Source organism: Acartia tonsa, chromosome 3 (genome assembly GCF_053477335.1).
Source record: "Acartia tonsa isolate MP-2025a chromosome 3, ASM5347733v1, whole genome shotgun sequence".
NCBI classification, from domain to species: Eukaryota; Metazoa; Arthropoda; class Copepoda; order Calanoida; family Acartiidae; genus Acartia; species Acartia tonsa.
In genome coordinates, this window is record NC_137262.1 from 56,025,296 (window position 1) to 56,041,162 (window position 15,867).

Sequence of the window (15,867 nt, forward strand, 5' to 3'; positions counted from 1 at the left end):
TTAATTGTAGGTAAGTAGGGGGGGGGGGGGGGGGGGATTAATAGTATTAGAACCATTTGTAGATTTAGATAAATTCTACTGAAAATTGCTTCAATTGAATTTATATTATTTTTCCCCTACCATTTGAAATAAATCTTACATCTGACCCATATATTTCTCTAGAGAGCTGAGCTAGGAAATTTATATTACATGTAATGTATCATTATTAATTATATAAATCTGGGGGGGGGGGGGGTTGTCCTAACAGAACAGGAAAAGGCATTCTTTAAAAAAAGTTGAGATTAACGATTTCATACAAAGAAAATGAATATTACCTAACTTGTTTTATTAATATGTTTAGCTATAATTTTCCTTTATTTTTTTAACATTCTTTACTTAACTCAGATTAAACATAGGTACCTATTTTATTTATTGTTTTGTTTACATTGCATGTTTACAAAACAATTTTTAAAAATAATTGGGTCTTCATTGTGAATTTGAATGTAATAACTTTATTTTTTTTTAATTTATATTTGATTTTAAAACTTTTTGATAATATTTCTAAAAACTTCTCTTTTAAATCTACTTAAAACTGCCTCTTAAATTGAAATCTTTTATTTTATATGTCAAATGATGACCTTTCTAAAGGAATGTTTTCTTTTTCAAATAGTGATAAATCATGAAATTGAGGACTGATGCTAAGAATTTAGTTTTTTTTTATACAGTTATATCTCAGGGTTCTAAAGGGGTAAGACAATAGACGATAAATTGATGTACATCCCCAAAGATAATACACAAAATTATCCCTTTTGCAGATTGAAATTATTGGTTGAAACGTTTTGACACTCAAACCAATAAAAATTCAATAAAAGTCCCCGATGTTGTTAAGCCAGCATATAAGAAAATGTTATTATTAAACTTTTGGGACTAGTGTAATAAACAGCCCAATGTCTCCTCCCTCCCTAGTAATATCCAGAAATATTCTGGTATGATTAGGATCTTATTTTTGTGATATTCTTTCAAATAAATAATCCAGAAATCATCTTATTCCAACTGCAAATATTTGGTTTAAAATCATAGTACGTACCAAATCAATAACAACGAAAATCTTTAACACATTACAACAATTTTTATCAAAGAACAGTAATATGTATTCATAATAGATAATTTTAGAACATCTTACAAGAAATTCAACCCTATATATATAGTATTTTAAGATTACTTATTTCCTGTATTCTTAGCATTCTAGAGCCATTCAAAATCATGCCTAAACCTCTATATTCTTGGAATCCAAATTGAATCAAATGATAACTATACCCCAATGTGCAGAAGCCAGTAAAATGAATAGAATATAACACACAATGCAGTTCACATTATTAGATATTATTTCATTGCACAGACAAAATTTGAAAAGTAACATGTGAAATGAATATTCTGGAGATTTAGGTCAGTTTTAGACTGCAGGGATCTAAAAGGATAATAGTCGAAAAAATTTTGTATATCCCCAATGAAGACACTCAAAAAGTACCTTTTACCTTCTTAAGATGTAAATTACTGGTCAAAATGTTTGAACACTCAACTTAATAAACCAACGAAACAAAAAGTACTTGAAGTTAGTGGTTTGAAAAAAATCAATGGTTGCTTATTTATAAACTTCTCATGGGATATTTCTTGAAAAGTCTAGAAATATGAAATCATATCTTGCACTCTGAAATTTTAAAGTCTTGTAAATTGAATATTACACATTTAGCAGTGCATAATATTACAGTGCATATTATTGCATATTAAATTGCATGGCCTGTTGAATACATGCATGCAACATGGATATACACGTACACCCACAAAGTGGGGAGGATCACCACCCACCCCTGCATTGGGGGGAGGGGGGGGGGTAGGTTAAAGAGAATTACCTCATCATCTTCTCACTTTCCCACATTATTTTTATATACTAATGTTGTGTGTGTGTGTAAAACCCATGTATCTAAAGGGATAGGACAATGGCCAATAAATTGATGTACACGCCAATGATGATACACAAAAAAAACTTTCTGTAGATTAAAATTAGTGGTTGAAACAAATGAACTTAATAAACCAACCAATCAAGATTCAATAAAAGTCCCTAAAGTTATTTTGTCAACAAATAAGAAAACGTAATATAAAACTTTGGGGACTAGTGAAATAAACAGCCCATTGATCCCTCTCTCTCTGGTATGCAACCTTTTATTGCAGATGTACTACATTACACACTCTGTACATTATACATTACATTTAGTTTGCTGCAATTTCATGGTATGCCATGCAGGTCAAGATATACTGGCAATCACATGAAATATGCTTTTTACTTCTAATAAATTCCATACCTCAAAATAATCCATTTGGAATTTATGTATGGCGTACTGCAAGTACGTAGAACAAGATTTAAACCAGATATATATAATAAAATAGCAATAAGTGAAGTTCACTATCAAAAAATTCTTACACTAGGTCCATTTTAACCTGAAACAAAACTATCACATGAAAGAAGGTCATTTTTTGTGTAATTCATTAAGGAATAGTGACTTAATAAGAGTATTTGACTTAAGCCCAACAACCAATTTTATTTGAAAACATTTATTAAGATGATTAAATTTGTCTTTACTTAACAACAACACCTTGTTTTGCCCTAGATTGCATCTTGCAAACACTATTTCTATAAAACAAAAGCTGTACAAAGTTTTAAGTGTAAGGATCAAGTGTAAATTAATCTCATCTCCGCTATCTTGTAAACTTGGGCAAATCAAGTATATGAAAGCATCAATATGTGATATGTAGTGTAAATAGTTTAGTATAGAAAAGTATTCAAGTATCAAATAAAAAGTTTGTTGAGCCCCCTGCAGGACACTGGTCTAGAGCAGGGAGGGAGGGGACATTGGGCTGTTTATACCACTAGTCCCAAAAGTATTATTGTAATAAGTTTTCTTATTAATTGGCTCAACAACTTTAGGGACTTTATTTGTATTTTAACTGGTTGTTTCATTAAGTCGAGTGTCCAAACGTTTCAACCAGTAATTATAATCTACGAAAGGGGTTATTTTGTGCATCATTATTGGGGAAACATGCCAACTTATTGGTAATTGTTTTATCATTTAAATCCCTGGGTCTAGATAAAGTTTTCTAATTTGTGCTGTGGTATTCACCATCCAAGTTTATGTATCCCCATCCCTGTTCACATTCCTATACTTCTCTGGCTGAGTCAGACCTCCACTTGTAACCGCCACTATACTCCATCCTGCTGTGTTGAGAGTTAGTTGATTGTTGCAGGCCAAAGAGTGAATACGCTTCCTCCCGTCTGCATTCGGTTAGATACAAGCCTATAAGTCTAGGCTGGCGGTATCTATATTTCCCACGTGTTCAAGTACGTCGTTTCTTACCTAACTAAGAAACAGGACGTCCAAGCCTTTAATTGATATCATATTAAATATATCCTATAATAATAATCCCATTAATCTGCCTATTTCTAACCAGTTTTAATTGTTTAATAAATGTGTATTTTTTAGAAATACCTTGTTATATTATTGATATTTAATTGTATCGAAGCTACTCTATACTCGTATTCCAGTCTGTCTGTACATCCCCTCATACGTCATTTTGGCGCAGTCTTGTCTACCACTCAATTTTTGAGGGGGGAAGGTATAGATAATTAGCGTACAGACAAAATTAAATTGTAAAGTAGCTTCGATTGCAAAGTGAAATTAATATTTTCCTGATAACTAAGTTTATTCACGGAAACAGTTTACAGTAACAATTTGTTACAGAATATTTCTAATAATTATTTCGTGGCAAACTGCCAAATAAAGATAAAAAGGAACCCGCCTTTTATTTTCACACTAGTATTTAATTTCACACATTTCCATATTTTCTCCTTAAAACAGGAAGAAAGGGATATTCCCAAGTTCTTAAAAAAGTTTCGTGGTAGACAAATCAGTGTTAACGAACACTACACTCCAACACCATGACCGATAAGAAAGGGGATAATGATAAAATCAAAAATCCGCCGCCTCCGCCGGCTCCGGCCGTCCCTGGTACCTCGCAGCAGCAGCAGCAGGCTGACCCGCTTTCCCCTGAAAAAATCAAAGAACTCATATCGGAAGCGTTAAATGTTAAGTTAAACGAATACTCGTCACATTATAGAGATTTAATAAAACAAGAATCCGAGATTATGCAGCTCGAAATAGAAACAAAATGGGCAGGGTTTAAGGACACGGAATCACATCGCAGATTATTAGCCGACACCGACATCTTAGACCTAAAACGTAGAGTATCAAAACTCCCAGCGGACGGAAATCTTGGCCCATTGTTTGCGGAAAAAACGTTAAACGAAAGTCTTAACATGACTCATTTTAACACCATAGGTGATGATTCAATTAATGCCACTTTTTATGACCGGATATCGGTTCAGCAAAAGATAAACGTGGTCGAATGGGTCGCCAAGGATAGGATGACAGCCCCAGGTTGTATGGCCTATTCAATTGTAGGCTTTATAGGTCCGGCGGATAATGACAATTGGATGAATGTAAGAGAAACTTCTCTAACGGAATATGAAAAAACCTTATTAGAAAGGATTCCCTTTATCCCTGATAGGATTAAGTCGTTAGAACCCCTCCGTAGACCTACAAGGTCTGCACCCAATGTAGCAACAAGACCCTCTACAAGAAATACGCCAAACACAGGCACAGCCGCAACGGCAACAACTAGCGCCGCCGACGATGACTTTATTAAAGAATGCTTTATTAAGGGACAAAAATGGGATTCCGATTTTGCGAGGGATGCCCCTAGGTGGGACGGTAGGGCCGACTTTGATAATTTCTTTTCTAATATGTGGAGGGTTGCAAAGACATACAGAATCTGTGACCCAATTCTTTTTAAGGATATTTTATACCAGCGAATTTATGACTCTAGAGGGGAACGATTAGGAGACTTAATTACGCCTGAAAGAAATCAGGCCTTATCTGCTTTAAGTTATTACCTGATGATTAGGAGGCTGGTCACTCCTTTCTCGGATCCAGAAGTAGCCTCTCAGTACTTCTACAACCTAAAACAGGAGACTAATCAACCCCTTGACACCTATTTTGAAAACAAACTTAGGGTGTTCAAACTCATGAATCCTGGCCTCATACCTAAAAAGAAGTGGAAAGAATTCTATCTTAACGTTAGCAAAAATCTGCTGTATACCAACCTTGCCATGGACATGGCCAATTACGTTGAGAGTATGCAATTTTTGGACGATTACAACGCTTACTTAAATAAACTTATTAATCTCGGACAAAGATACGTTAACTGGGATGGGTCTGGCCATATTAGCAAGGAAAACCTTTCGGCTTGCTATTCTCAAGCCATGGAAATGTTCCTACCTAAAAATTCTGCGGAAACGAAAAAACAACCCATAATCAGCATTATCGAAGATAATATCCCCACTAACACGGCAATGTATAAGGAAAACTTAACCGAAGAACCTGACGAGGTTCCCTCTTGGGTAGATCATGAGGATGATCCTATTGCTTGGGATCAAATCGAGGGCGTTATAGGAGCCTTTAATGGGAGGAGTAAAAATATTAAATGCTGGCATTGTAATATCCCTGGCCATGTAGTGCAGAATTGCAACAAAAAGAAAGCTGGGGAGCCCCCAAATCCTGAGTCCTGCTTTGGTAAAACACGGAGTAAATTCACGCCTAGAAAAGCTCCAAGTAATAGTAATAAAATACCTGAGCAGTATGCGCGTAAAACTATCAACCAAATGGATCAGGAAGCCAGCGAAGAATCTGAAATAGATAAATATGTACAAGCGATTGTTAAAAATCACGTCCACTAGATGTAAAAGTGGATTTATGCGATATTAATTGTCCCTATCCCAGAAAATAAAAATTTGCTGAATGAGTTTCATATTTTGATATGAAAGATAAACAAAATATCCCATGCCAAGCTAAGCTTGCAAATTCCTTAATATCAAATATCCCTTGCCAAGCAATGCTTTGGCGCGAAAAAATAAAACAAATTATTGTTATTAAGTCTGACTAAGCAACACAAAATAAACTCCTCCCCCTCCTTTCCCTATCCAAATGTAGCTGATACAGGAAATTGGGGGAAATAGGGAAGTAACCTGAGGAGCATTTCACATGCACTTAATATTTCCATTTTTTTAAAAATCTAATAGTCTTTATCAAGAAGCTAACAAGTGAATACCTATTTTCTATTTAGTAGTATTTATTTTTAATATCGCATGACCTATCTAAAATGTAAATATCGTATATTTTGAATGTATATATATTAGAATCTAAAACATTCTAGTTCAATTTTTAACCGCTAGGGGAACTTAAGCGAATTATCTGTATATAAACAATGATTCTTGAGTTGAACCCTCAGTATCAATTTTATCTGAGAGTTGCTCACTCTTAGCCTCTGATTTTTGTAGCTGAAATATCTCAGCAATTATGTATAATAACTTATCCATATGGATAAATATTATTGCATTTTGTACAGTGACAATAATAGAACTATATTTAATTTATTATGTATCCGAAAGATGTCGCCTAGAATGCTACCGCGGTCCGTATAAGTAAATGATAAGATTAAGAAGGGGGTGGGTCTACTAGTAAAATCTGTATAAATACGAGCAGATTTCCAAATCTAATTCAGTTGTCCTTCAGTTCTTTGTTGTTATCATTTACTCTCTGATTTTTGAGCTGCAATCAAGCAGCATTTAAAAATTAAAAACTTTAATCACTTAAAATGTGATTAATAAAATCTTAAAACATTTTGATTGAATTATTTTCCGCTAGGATTACTAGCAGAATGAAATAAAGTTAGTTCTATTAGCTTCCGCTAGGATTACCAGCGGAATAAAAAGTCTATATAAAAGTGAATGCACATTATTAACCAAGGCCAGTTACTATCAAAGCAGTTACTACAAACCACATCCTATTTTTTTAGCTGATTTCAGCATTAATTATACTCTAGTAAATATATAAACTTGTTCTACCCCATAGGTGGAAAAATTAAGTATAAATACTAACAATATCAGAATAATAAACCAGTCATCATTGACCCTCTTTATTATATTAGCCATATCTAATAATTTTTTGAGCTATAATTTAGCGCTAACCTTATATTATTTGTATCATGAATCAGATACTAACTAATGACACTATATTTTGTATAAATACAGATATAAGTCAAAAAATAAGTCAGTCTGTTTTTAATGTCTTGTTAGTTGCAAGCTGAACACTTATTTTTAAGCTACTTTGTAGCCCTTCAATCTTTCGAAAACTTTTTAGTTCAGTTTTATTCCGATAGGTTTCTATCATATATCCAAGTATATAAATAAGGACCCGTATTAAAGTTAAGTAGTTTCTTTAGAACTATCAACATTCTCATGCTTATTGAGAAATTTCTGGAGCTGAAAAGCGCTTGATAAAAAAAAAAAAAAAAAAAAAAAACTTAATGAAACCCAGAAAGCTATATAAAATTATTTTAACAATTAACCATATTGTTAAAACATTTCATTATTTAAAAAATTTCGACAGACAACTATACCTGGAACACAGGAAGTCTCTGTGTGAGGATTACCATCGTCTAACCGCTGAGGTGGGGATCTTGGAAAATATGCATCTTAGGCTTCGACTAAAAATATAATTTATTTTATAATGCCTATCTGTGCAAAACTAAAAGTTCTTAATCCCGTGGGGGGGGAATTCCTGCAACACGCTTTAGTGGATACAGGAAACAACTTTAGGTCCCTTATTTCTAAAGAAATCTTAGATGATAACAAAATCACATTCACCCCCGCCAATCTTAGCGCTCTGTCTGTAGATTTAAAACCAGTAAATATCATAGGACACGTTAGTTTAAAATTCAGCTTTGATGGGTCAGATAAAATATTCGAAGAAACGTTTTACATCCCTGAAACGACGTCGAAAATTATAAATCTAGGATATGAATTTTTCAAAGTTAATCGAATTAATTTGTTACTAGATAAGTTCTCCTTTGAGCTCCCCACTGGCGAGCAAATCCCCATAGAAAATTCAACAATTAATATAGTTGAAGAAAGTAAAAACATACCCTTAATTCCTACAAATAATGTTCATACGGAACAAAACTCCCTTATCCCAGGAATAAATTGGAGTAACCAGGGGGGGACTGGGACATTAAAACAAAATAAAGCATGCGTAAAATTAGCAAAGAAAACAACATTCTTGCCGGGTGGGAATACAACGGTGATAACAATACCTATTCATCAGAAAAATAGGAAGCTGTATATATCCCCAAATAATTCTAAAATGACAAGCCATAACGGCTTAATGCTTATGGAGGGTATTTATAATGTAAATGAGAAGGGAGAATGTTGGGTAAATTTTGTCAATTTAGCAGGAAAAAATATTACCTTATTGGATAACGTTAAAGTTGGATATTGCTTTGAATTCGAATCAGATTCCCCAAATTCCTGCAATAAAAGTATTAATCAAATAAATGAATTGTCAGGAACTACACTTCTTAAAAGAATTAAATTCATTAAAGAAAAACTAGACTTAGAAAATAGTGATCTTATCAAAAATAACCCAGGGATGAAGGAAAAGGTAGTAAAACTATGCCTTGATCATTTCGATATATTTTCGGTTGACGATGCCGATATCGGTAACTGCGATCTCTTACAGTATAAAATAGACTTGATCCCCGGGGCTAAACCTATTAAGGCTAGAAACATTCAATTAAACCCATTATATGAAGCCAAATTAAAAGAACAAATTGAAAATTGGCTAAGGGGGGGCGTCATTGAGGAGGGCTACAGCGAGTGGTCCTCCCCAATCTTTGCGGTAAAGAAAAAACCAACGGCTGGGGGGGAAGGCAAGCTTAGGTTCGTTATCGATTTTCGTGCGCTTAATAGTGTAACACGAAAAATTAATTGGCCCCTTCCCCTGATTTCTAGTAATTTAGAAAAATTAGGCACTGGCAGTGTATTTACCACCCTCGACTTGACTAGCGCATTCCATGCGCTAGCCATTTCGGAGGAAAGTAAACACTTGACAGCGTTCACAGCCCTTAACAGGCAGTATCTTTTCAAGAAACTGCCGTTCGGACTGTGTAACGCGCCAAGTGTTTTCTGCCATTTGATGGACAGAGTCCTAACCCTTATCCCTGGCTTATACGAATTTATAATTTCTTACCTTGATGATCTTATTATATTCTCAAAAAATGTTGAGGAACATCTGAAGCATCTCAGAAAACTCTTCGGAGTCCTAAAAATAGCAAAACTTAAGTTAAATCTAGCCAAATGTAAATTCTTCACATCCGAATGTACATATTTAGGTCATATAGTCAGTTCCCAAGGACTTAAAATGAACCCCGCATATTTAGAACAAATTAAAAATTGGAGCAGGCCCAGGACAGGCAAGGAACTCCAGCGTTTCCTGGGCTTCTCCAATTATTATAGGGCCTATTTCCCATCCTATGCGAAAAATTCTTGTACCCTAGACGAACACAGAAACGATAAAGTTATCGAATGGACCAATTCCCTATCAAAAGATTGGGAAAATTTCATAAATATGTTCTCAAATTCTATAAGTAAAGGCTATCCCCAGTGGGATAATCCTAACCCCTTTATAGTAGACGTAGATTTTTCTACGAGTTATTTCGCTGGAATTCTCAGCCAAAACCAAGGGGGGGAAGAAAGAATTATTGGAATATGTTCCAAAAAATGTAACGGGGCAGAGAAAAATTATCCAAGTTATAAAGGCGAATTAGCATGTCTAGTATTTGTTCTTAAAACCTTTCTTCATTATTTAAGATTTAGAAACTTTATTGTGCGCACAGATTCGATTTCCTTAGTTCATTACAAAAAATGGCAAAAAGGAACAATAAATGGTGTAACTCTGAGATGGATTTTCTTTATCCAAAGTTTTGACTTTACAGTAATTCATCGGAAGGGTAGGGACCATTGCAATGCCGACAATCTATCTAGAGGGCAATTTTTATGCAAAGAACATAAGGAAACCGATTGTGAAAAATGTACTAGCTCATTTACCTTGGATCCTTACGAACAGGATTGCCCATACCAAGACCAGATTTTTGAGTTACATGCGGCTTCGGAAGTCGGTGTGCACAATGTTTGGCAATCTGAAACACAAAAAGATCAAGTATTATCTGAAATTCGTAGGTGGATATTCGAAAAAAAGAAGTTGTCGAGTTTTGAAAAAGCTGAACTAACCGGCCGGAAAGAGGTCCTTTTTAAATTAATAGAACATTTATACGTTATGGAAGGACTTCTAATATTTAGACAACCTCTTAGCAATGGAACATTCATTGAAAGACCCGTCGTACCCATTGGATTATATAATAAAGTTTTTGAATTGGCACATAATAATAGTATAGGTCACAAGGGGGTTAACGAAACAACACGCAAGATAAATGAAAGATTCTTCCTTATAGGAATTAATAAGTTTGTCGAATCACGCATCAAAAATTGTATTACCTGCCTAAGAAAAATAGGGCAGGTACCTAAACACAAACAACCTATCACCCATTCAGCCATTAGTCACGAGATTTTTGGCCAGGTATCAGTAGACCTTATCGGTCCTTTAACCCCCAACTATTTCCAAGGACAACATGTCCGTTACATATTTATCCTAGTTGACCTATTTTCTAGGTACATTATCGCTCACCCCATCAAGGACGCCACCGTGGAAAGCACGGTAAAGGTCATCCTTGAACAGGTGGTACCCACCTACGGCTTATTTCGGTCATTGAGAAGTGACAGGGGAACAAATTTTACTGGGGAAGTTTTCAAAAAAGTTATGGATGAACTAGGTATCGAAACTAAACTTATTCCCCCAAGAAATCCTAATAGTAACCCATGTGAAAGGCATAATCAAAGCATTTATGCAGGTCTAAGATCCGATGACCGATTCGAAAGTAAAGACTGGGCAAGAAAATTAGCTTTGACCACTTTTGTAATTAACTCTAGCACGTCTAGAAGAACGGGGTATACGCCATTTTACCTTATGTTCGGCAGACAACCAACTCTCAATCTCGATTTCTTTTCTCCAATCTTGCAGAAAAGGCAGGACATTGACTGCAGGTCTTACTTAAACTACCTAAAAAATTTGGAAGAAATTATTGCACAGGTTTCCAAAAAATCTAAGATCTATTTAGAGTTTCAAAATAAATCTAGGAAGGCTTCATCTCCCCTTTTCGTTAACGACGTGGTCTTTGCATTTTTTAACCTAGTCAAGATAGGGGTCAGTAAAAAATTGCAATCTTTCTATGGGGGTCCTTTTATTGTAACAAAAAAATTCTCAGAGGCCCTTTTTGAACTCAGTCCCTTTGGATCAAATCCAATAAAAACTAACCAAGTTGTTAGTAGAGATAAAATACGAAAAATAGATTCTAAAATAGAATTATTGGGGGAAACACTTTCCTTTAACGTCTTTCCAATTGAGGAAATCGTCCCGTCTGAGGAAATAACCTTGACCATAGATAATACCGGGCAAACCGAAATAAACGATAATAAAGGTATGGAAAATGACGATTTTACCTACCTAGATAATGATGGTGACGATTTTATAGAAAACCCTGAAACTAGTCAGGACTTACCCCAGGGGGAGGTGGATTGTGATGGGGGAGGGGATATAATGGAAAAAAACTCACCATTTGAGTCACAGCCCAAAGACCAAGAACCCCCTGGCGCAGATCGGTCATCCGGTCCTCACATCCACGTCGAAAATAGTTTCTTGGAAGAAACCGTCCCGTCCGAGGCTTCTTTCTTCGCACAAAGACCCAAACAATCCAGCCCTGAAAGGTTATTAATGTTAACAAACAAAGCATAGTACCCAAGTATATATTAGAAGAAGAAAGAAAAACTAGGTCACAAGGGGGGGATAACCGCATACATGTCCAAATCGGACTGCATAACCCAATTAAAAGGAAGAAATAAAATGTATATAAAATGTATAATTATATAAAACCAAGGTGGCAAATGTATATAGCTTAATCTACGTATGTATAATAACGAAAATAAACAAAAAAAAAATATATGTTAAAACTAACTAATTAACATATTTCAGAGAAAAACGAGAAGCATAAAAATAAAATGCAGCATCATTTGGCAAAGGCACCAGGAGCTCGAGGTAAATTTATTTTGGGATTCTTGGGGCTTTTTATTATTTTGGCAAAATTAAATGCGTCCGAAATAATACAAATAGATGCGACTCAATGTGTAGCAAACGAAAATCCGCGTTTGAAAATCTCTGAATGCGCTGCGTTTCTTAATATTACTAATATTGAACAAAAACAATTTCACCTGCTGCAAAAGGTTGAAAGAAAAATTATACCTGGAATTCGTTGCCACCTCCGAACCAGTACTCATTACTGGTATTGTGGCAGATATAGCCACATACACCTCGCTGCTCCAGCACTCGTGGAGATACCGAACCTCGTAACTTATGAAGACTGTTACACCATGTCCAAAACTAAAATATTTAACTTTGAAGGGAAATCAGTCTCAGTGTATGAACACCAGATGTCATACACGCGTTTCCTGGTAAACGGGACACTTACCTACCCCAACGACCTCCTTAACGGCATCGACCCCGCCTGCGAGGGAAACGGCGTAAACATTAACGGCATTTTTATCCCTGGGACATTTGAGGAAAAACAAATAGGGGTCCAGGCTGAGCCTGTTGAATTATTACAAACAAAAGCGGGCTGTTACCTGGGCAGTCACTGGGTGGGAAACAATTGTTTAGATCACAATCTGAGAATAGGCTACGATAGAATTATCTCAGATGATAAAACTGATAGCGCACAAAAATTCACTTCTCCTTGGCGAACGGTAGACATCTTTAATATTTCATTGTTTACATTTGAAGGAGAACAGGGTGCCCAAAAATATCTAGTGGTCGATCCCCAAATTACTCTAGCGCTAGAACTTAAAGATAAAAAACATTTTGAAAGCCTAATTCCCGAATTATTTTATTACAAAACTAATATTGATAACTTAATGGTATGGTTCACAAATTCTATAAAACCATATTTCCCACTCTTAAACGCTAAAGAAAAAGATGACATGTTACCACTAGAGATTTTCTATTCCTATCAACAATATAACAAATTAATTGTCCCCGAAACTCGCTGTTTACAGAACCATTTTCTGTCTAAAAGCAGTATTCAGACTCATCGTAAAAAACTAGTTAGGGCGCTCGGTGAGCTGGATTTAGTAATACAGTGCGATAGTCTTAAAATCAATGTTTCTTTGGGAGAAAATTTACCCTGTTTTGTGGATCATTTCTCGGTTTCAATCAATAATAAGACTATGGGAATATCACCATTTTCACGCAGATTGGTTAACACCACCCATTTAACCCCGACTAAATGTTCCGAAAATCCAATTTTCTTACATTTGTACCAAGGAAAATTCCTTGGTAATCAAGGGCAGGGTATGCAAATACTAAATGTAAACCAATATCTTATGGATAAACCGATTAGCCTATTTCTATATCATTCTTGGCAAAGCCTAGAAAAAACTAATTTCTCAGAAAGTGCCGAGGAATTATACCTCAGCCAACTTGCCGCAGACTCCAATAATTTTGAAGTAAAAATAACTGACTCCTGGTTTATTCAAACGTATCATAAGGTGGTTGATTTTCTATCCAGTACTTGGTATCATATAGTGCTTGTAGTAGCAGCCATCCTTACAGGAATAGGGTCGTTATTATGCGTCGCTTTTATCATTTACATATTAGCCTGCACCAAAATTCACGCGTACAAAGAAGGAGGTACGAGTGAAACACACGAATTGCGGGATTTTACAAATAATGGGGAAAACTAATCCCCAAAAACGGACGACCTGTATCAAACATATATACCTATAAGATTGTCGTCCCTAAAGGTCGTCTTTGTAAAAATATTTCCTTATTCGGTATAAGGAATTAATGACCCTTAATTTTAAGTTTATTATTTTTGTTTTAGGATATCCCAGGCGGAATTTTTCAAGGGGTTTTCACCACTCCCATGGGGCCGGTCACTCTTCATACCGTCGAGAATATGAAGAGGCACCCTTTTACAATGAAGAGGACTATTATTATGACAGCAATCATGGCTATCCCCAGGGCGGCCCTGAGGAAGCCTACAATGAACCTGATGAAAACAGGTATCAGCCGCGTGTAAAACCGCCGCGCAACCCTGAAAACCTCAGTGAACTTCAATGTGTCTCAAGATCGATCCACGTTTACCGCACCGCGAGAAAAGATGTTCCAAAGGAACTCCTTGACTTGCAAGAAAAATTGCGGCAGGCTAAAAACTTAGAGGCCAACGAATATTCCGATAAAGCCAGGCCTAGGGCCAGGCCTCTAATGGAACAAAATAGGGGAGGGGAACCGCAAAAAAATCGGGTGGAATCGCCACCAAAACGTAGTGCCTCACCTGAATTGGAGGTAGTCGCCGTAAAATCTGCCCCAAAAGCGGTAGAAAAACGTCCGCCAACACCAACAGGCAGCGGCGGCCCAGTAGCCAAAAAGGCTAAGGTGGAAATTCAACCGCCTCCATTACCCCCTAAAAAGAAAGAGACATTAGCAGAAAGCAAAAGTGAGCCTAAGGCTTTTTGGGTGACTGCTGAGGAATGGAAAAAAGTCCTATCCTCCACTGTAAAAGAAGCAATGGAGGAAGCTCTTCTCCCCTTCCAGAGAAGTCTGGAATCTAAAATTGCTAGCAATGCTTCATTTGTCGAGAAAGCATATATACAACATGGCAAGCGCCTTATTGAAATTTCCGCAGAATTACTGCGGAACCGCAAAACTTTGCGCGAAAAAATTCGCACTGTCTCTGAGGACTCGACCGTTGAGTTAAAATCACGAATGACCACGGTTATTGAGGCCACTAGTCGACTGTTGGACCAAAACTCTGACAGGGTAATTAAATATATTAATACTCGTTGTAATGTAATGAATGTACCTGGGCAGAATGTGGCGACCATAGAGGCATCTCTTCCCGCTGGGGACGTACCCCGGCCAGATGATGATGGAGTTGAGCTGATCTCTCATTATGGCGGTTCTGAGTGCTCTGATGAGTACAGGCCCACCGATAGAGAAGGCAATCCAGAGGTCCTGGATCCTGCAGAGGAAAACAGTGACACAGAGCTCGATGCTCAAATCAGTGAGCTCTTTCCATCTGGAATTGATCTACCTGTTAATCCGCAGGCTGGCGCTGCCTCTGAAGATCCAGTAGCCACGGCTCCCTGTGAGGGCATGTTGGCCCTCCAGAATGCTGTTGCTCCAGAGCCTCCAGCAGCTCCAGAAGATCCTACTTCCTCAGAACCCAATCCTGTTGATATCGTAGAGAGGGCTATGGCCGCAATCGAAGAACCTGCGAGTACAACATCAACCCGCAGAAGCAGGCGTGCAGGTCAACTGTGAGGGAATATTTCATATTCCCTCAGAGGGGGCAAGTGTGGTATTCACCATCCAAGTTTATGTATCCCCATCCCTGTTCACATTCCTATACTTCTCTGGCTGAGTCAGACCTCCACTTGTAACCGCCACTATACTCCATCCTGCTGTGTTGAGAGTTAGTTGATTGTTGCAGGCCAAAGAGTGAATACGCTTCCTCCCGTCTGCATTCGGTTAGATACAAGCCTATAAGTCTAGGCTGGCGGTATCTATATTTCCCACGTGTTCAAGTACGTCGTTTCTTACCTAACTAAGAAACAGGACGTCCAAGCCTTTAATTGATATCATATTAAATATATCCTATAATAATAATCCCATTAATCTGCCTATTTCTAACCAGTTTTAATTGTTTAATAAATGTGTATTTTTTAGAAATACCTTGTTATATTATTGATATTTAATTGTATTGAAGCTACTC

At 36.6% G+C, this 15,867-nt stretch overlaps 1 protein-coding gene and 1 long non-coding RNA gene across 2 annotated transcripts in view; one reads left to right on the forward strand and one right to left on the reverse strand.

Moving 5' to 3' along the window:
• GlcT (ceramide glucosyltransferase) overlaps positions 1 to 15,867 on the forward strand; it is a 144,743-nt gene that overhangs the window by 117,371 nt on the left and 11,505 nt on the right. The gene's annotated exons all lie outside the window — the stretch shown is intronic.
• LOC145314616 (uncharacterized) lies at positions 7,070 to 9,219 on the reverse strand. Its single transcript, XR_013877818.1, has 3 exons — positions 9,177 to 9,219; positions 8,396 to 8,455; positions 7,070 to 7,635 (listed from the first exon to the last, which is right to left on the reverse strand). It is a non-coding gene; the product is annotated as an uncharacterized LOC145314616 (long non-coding RNA).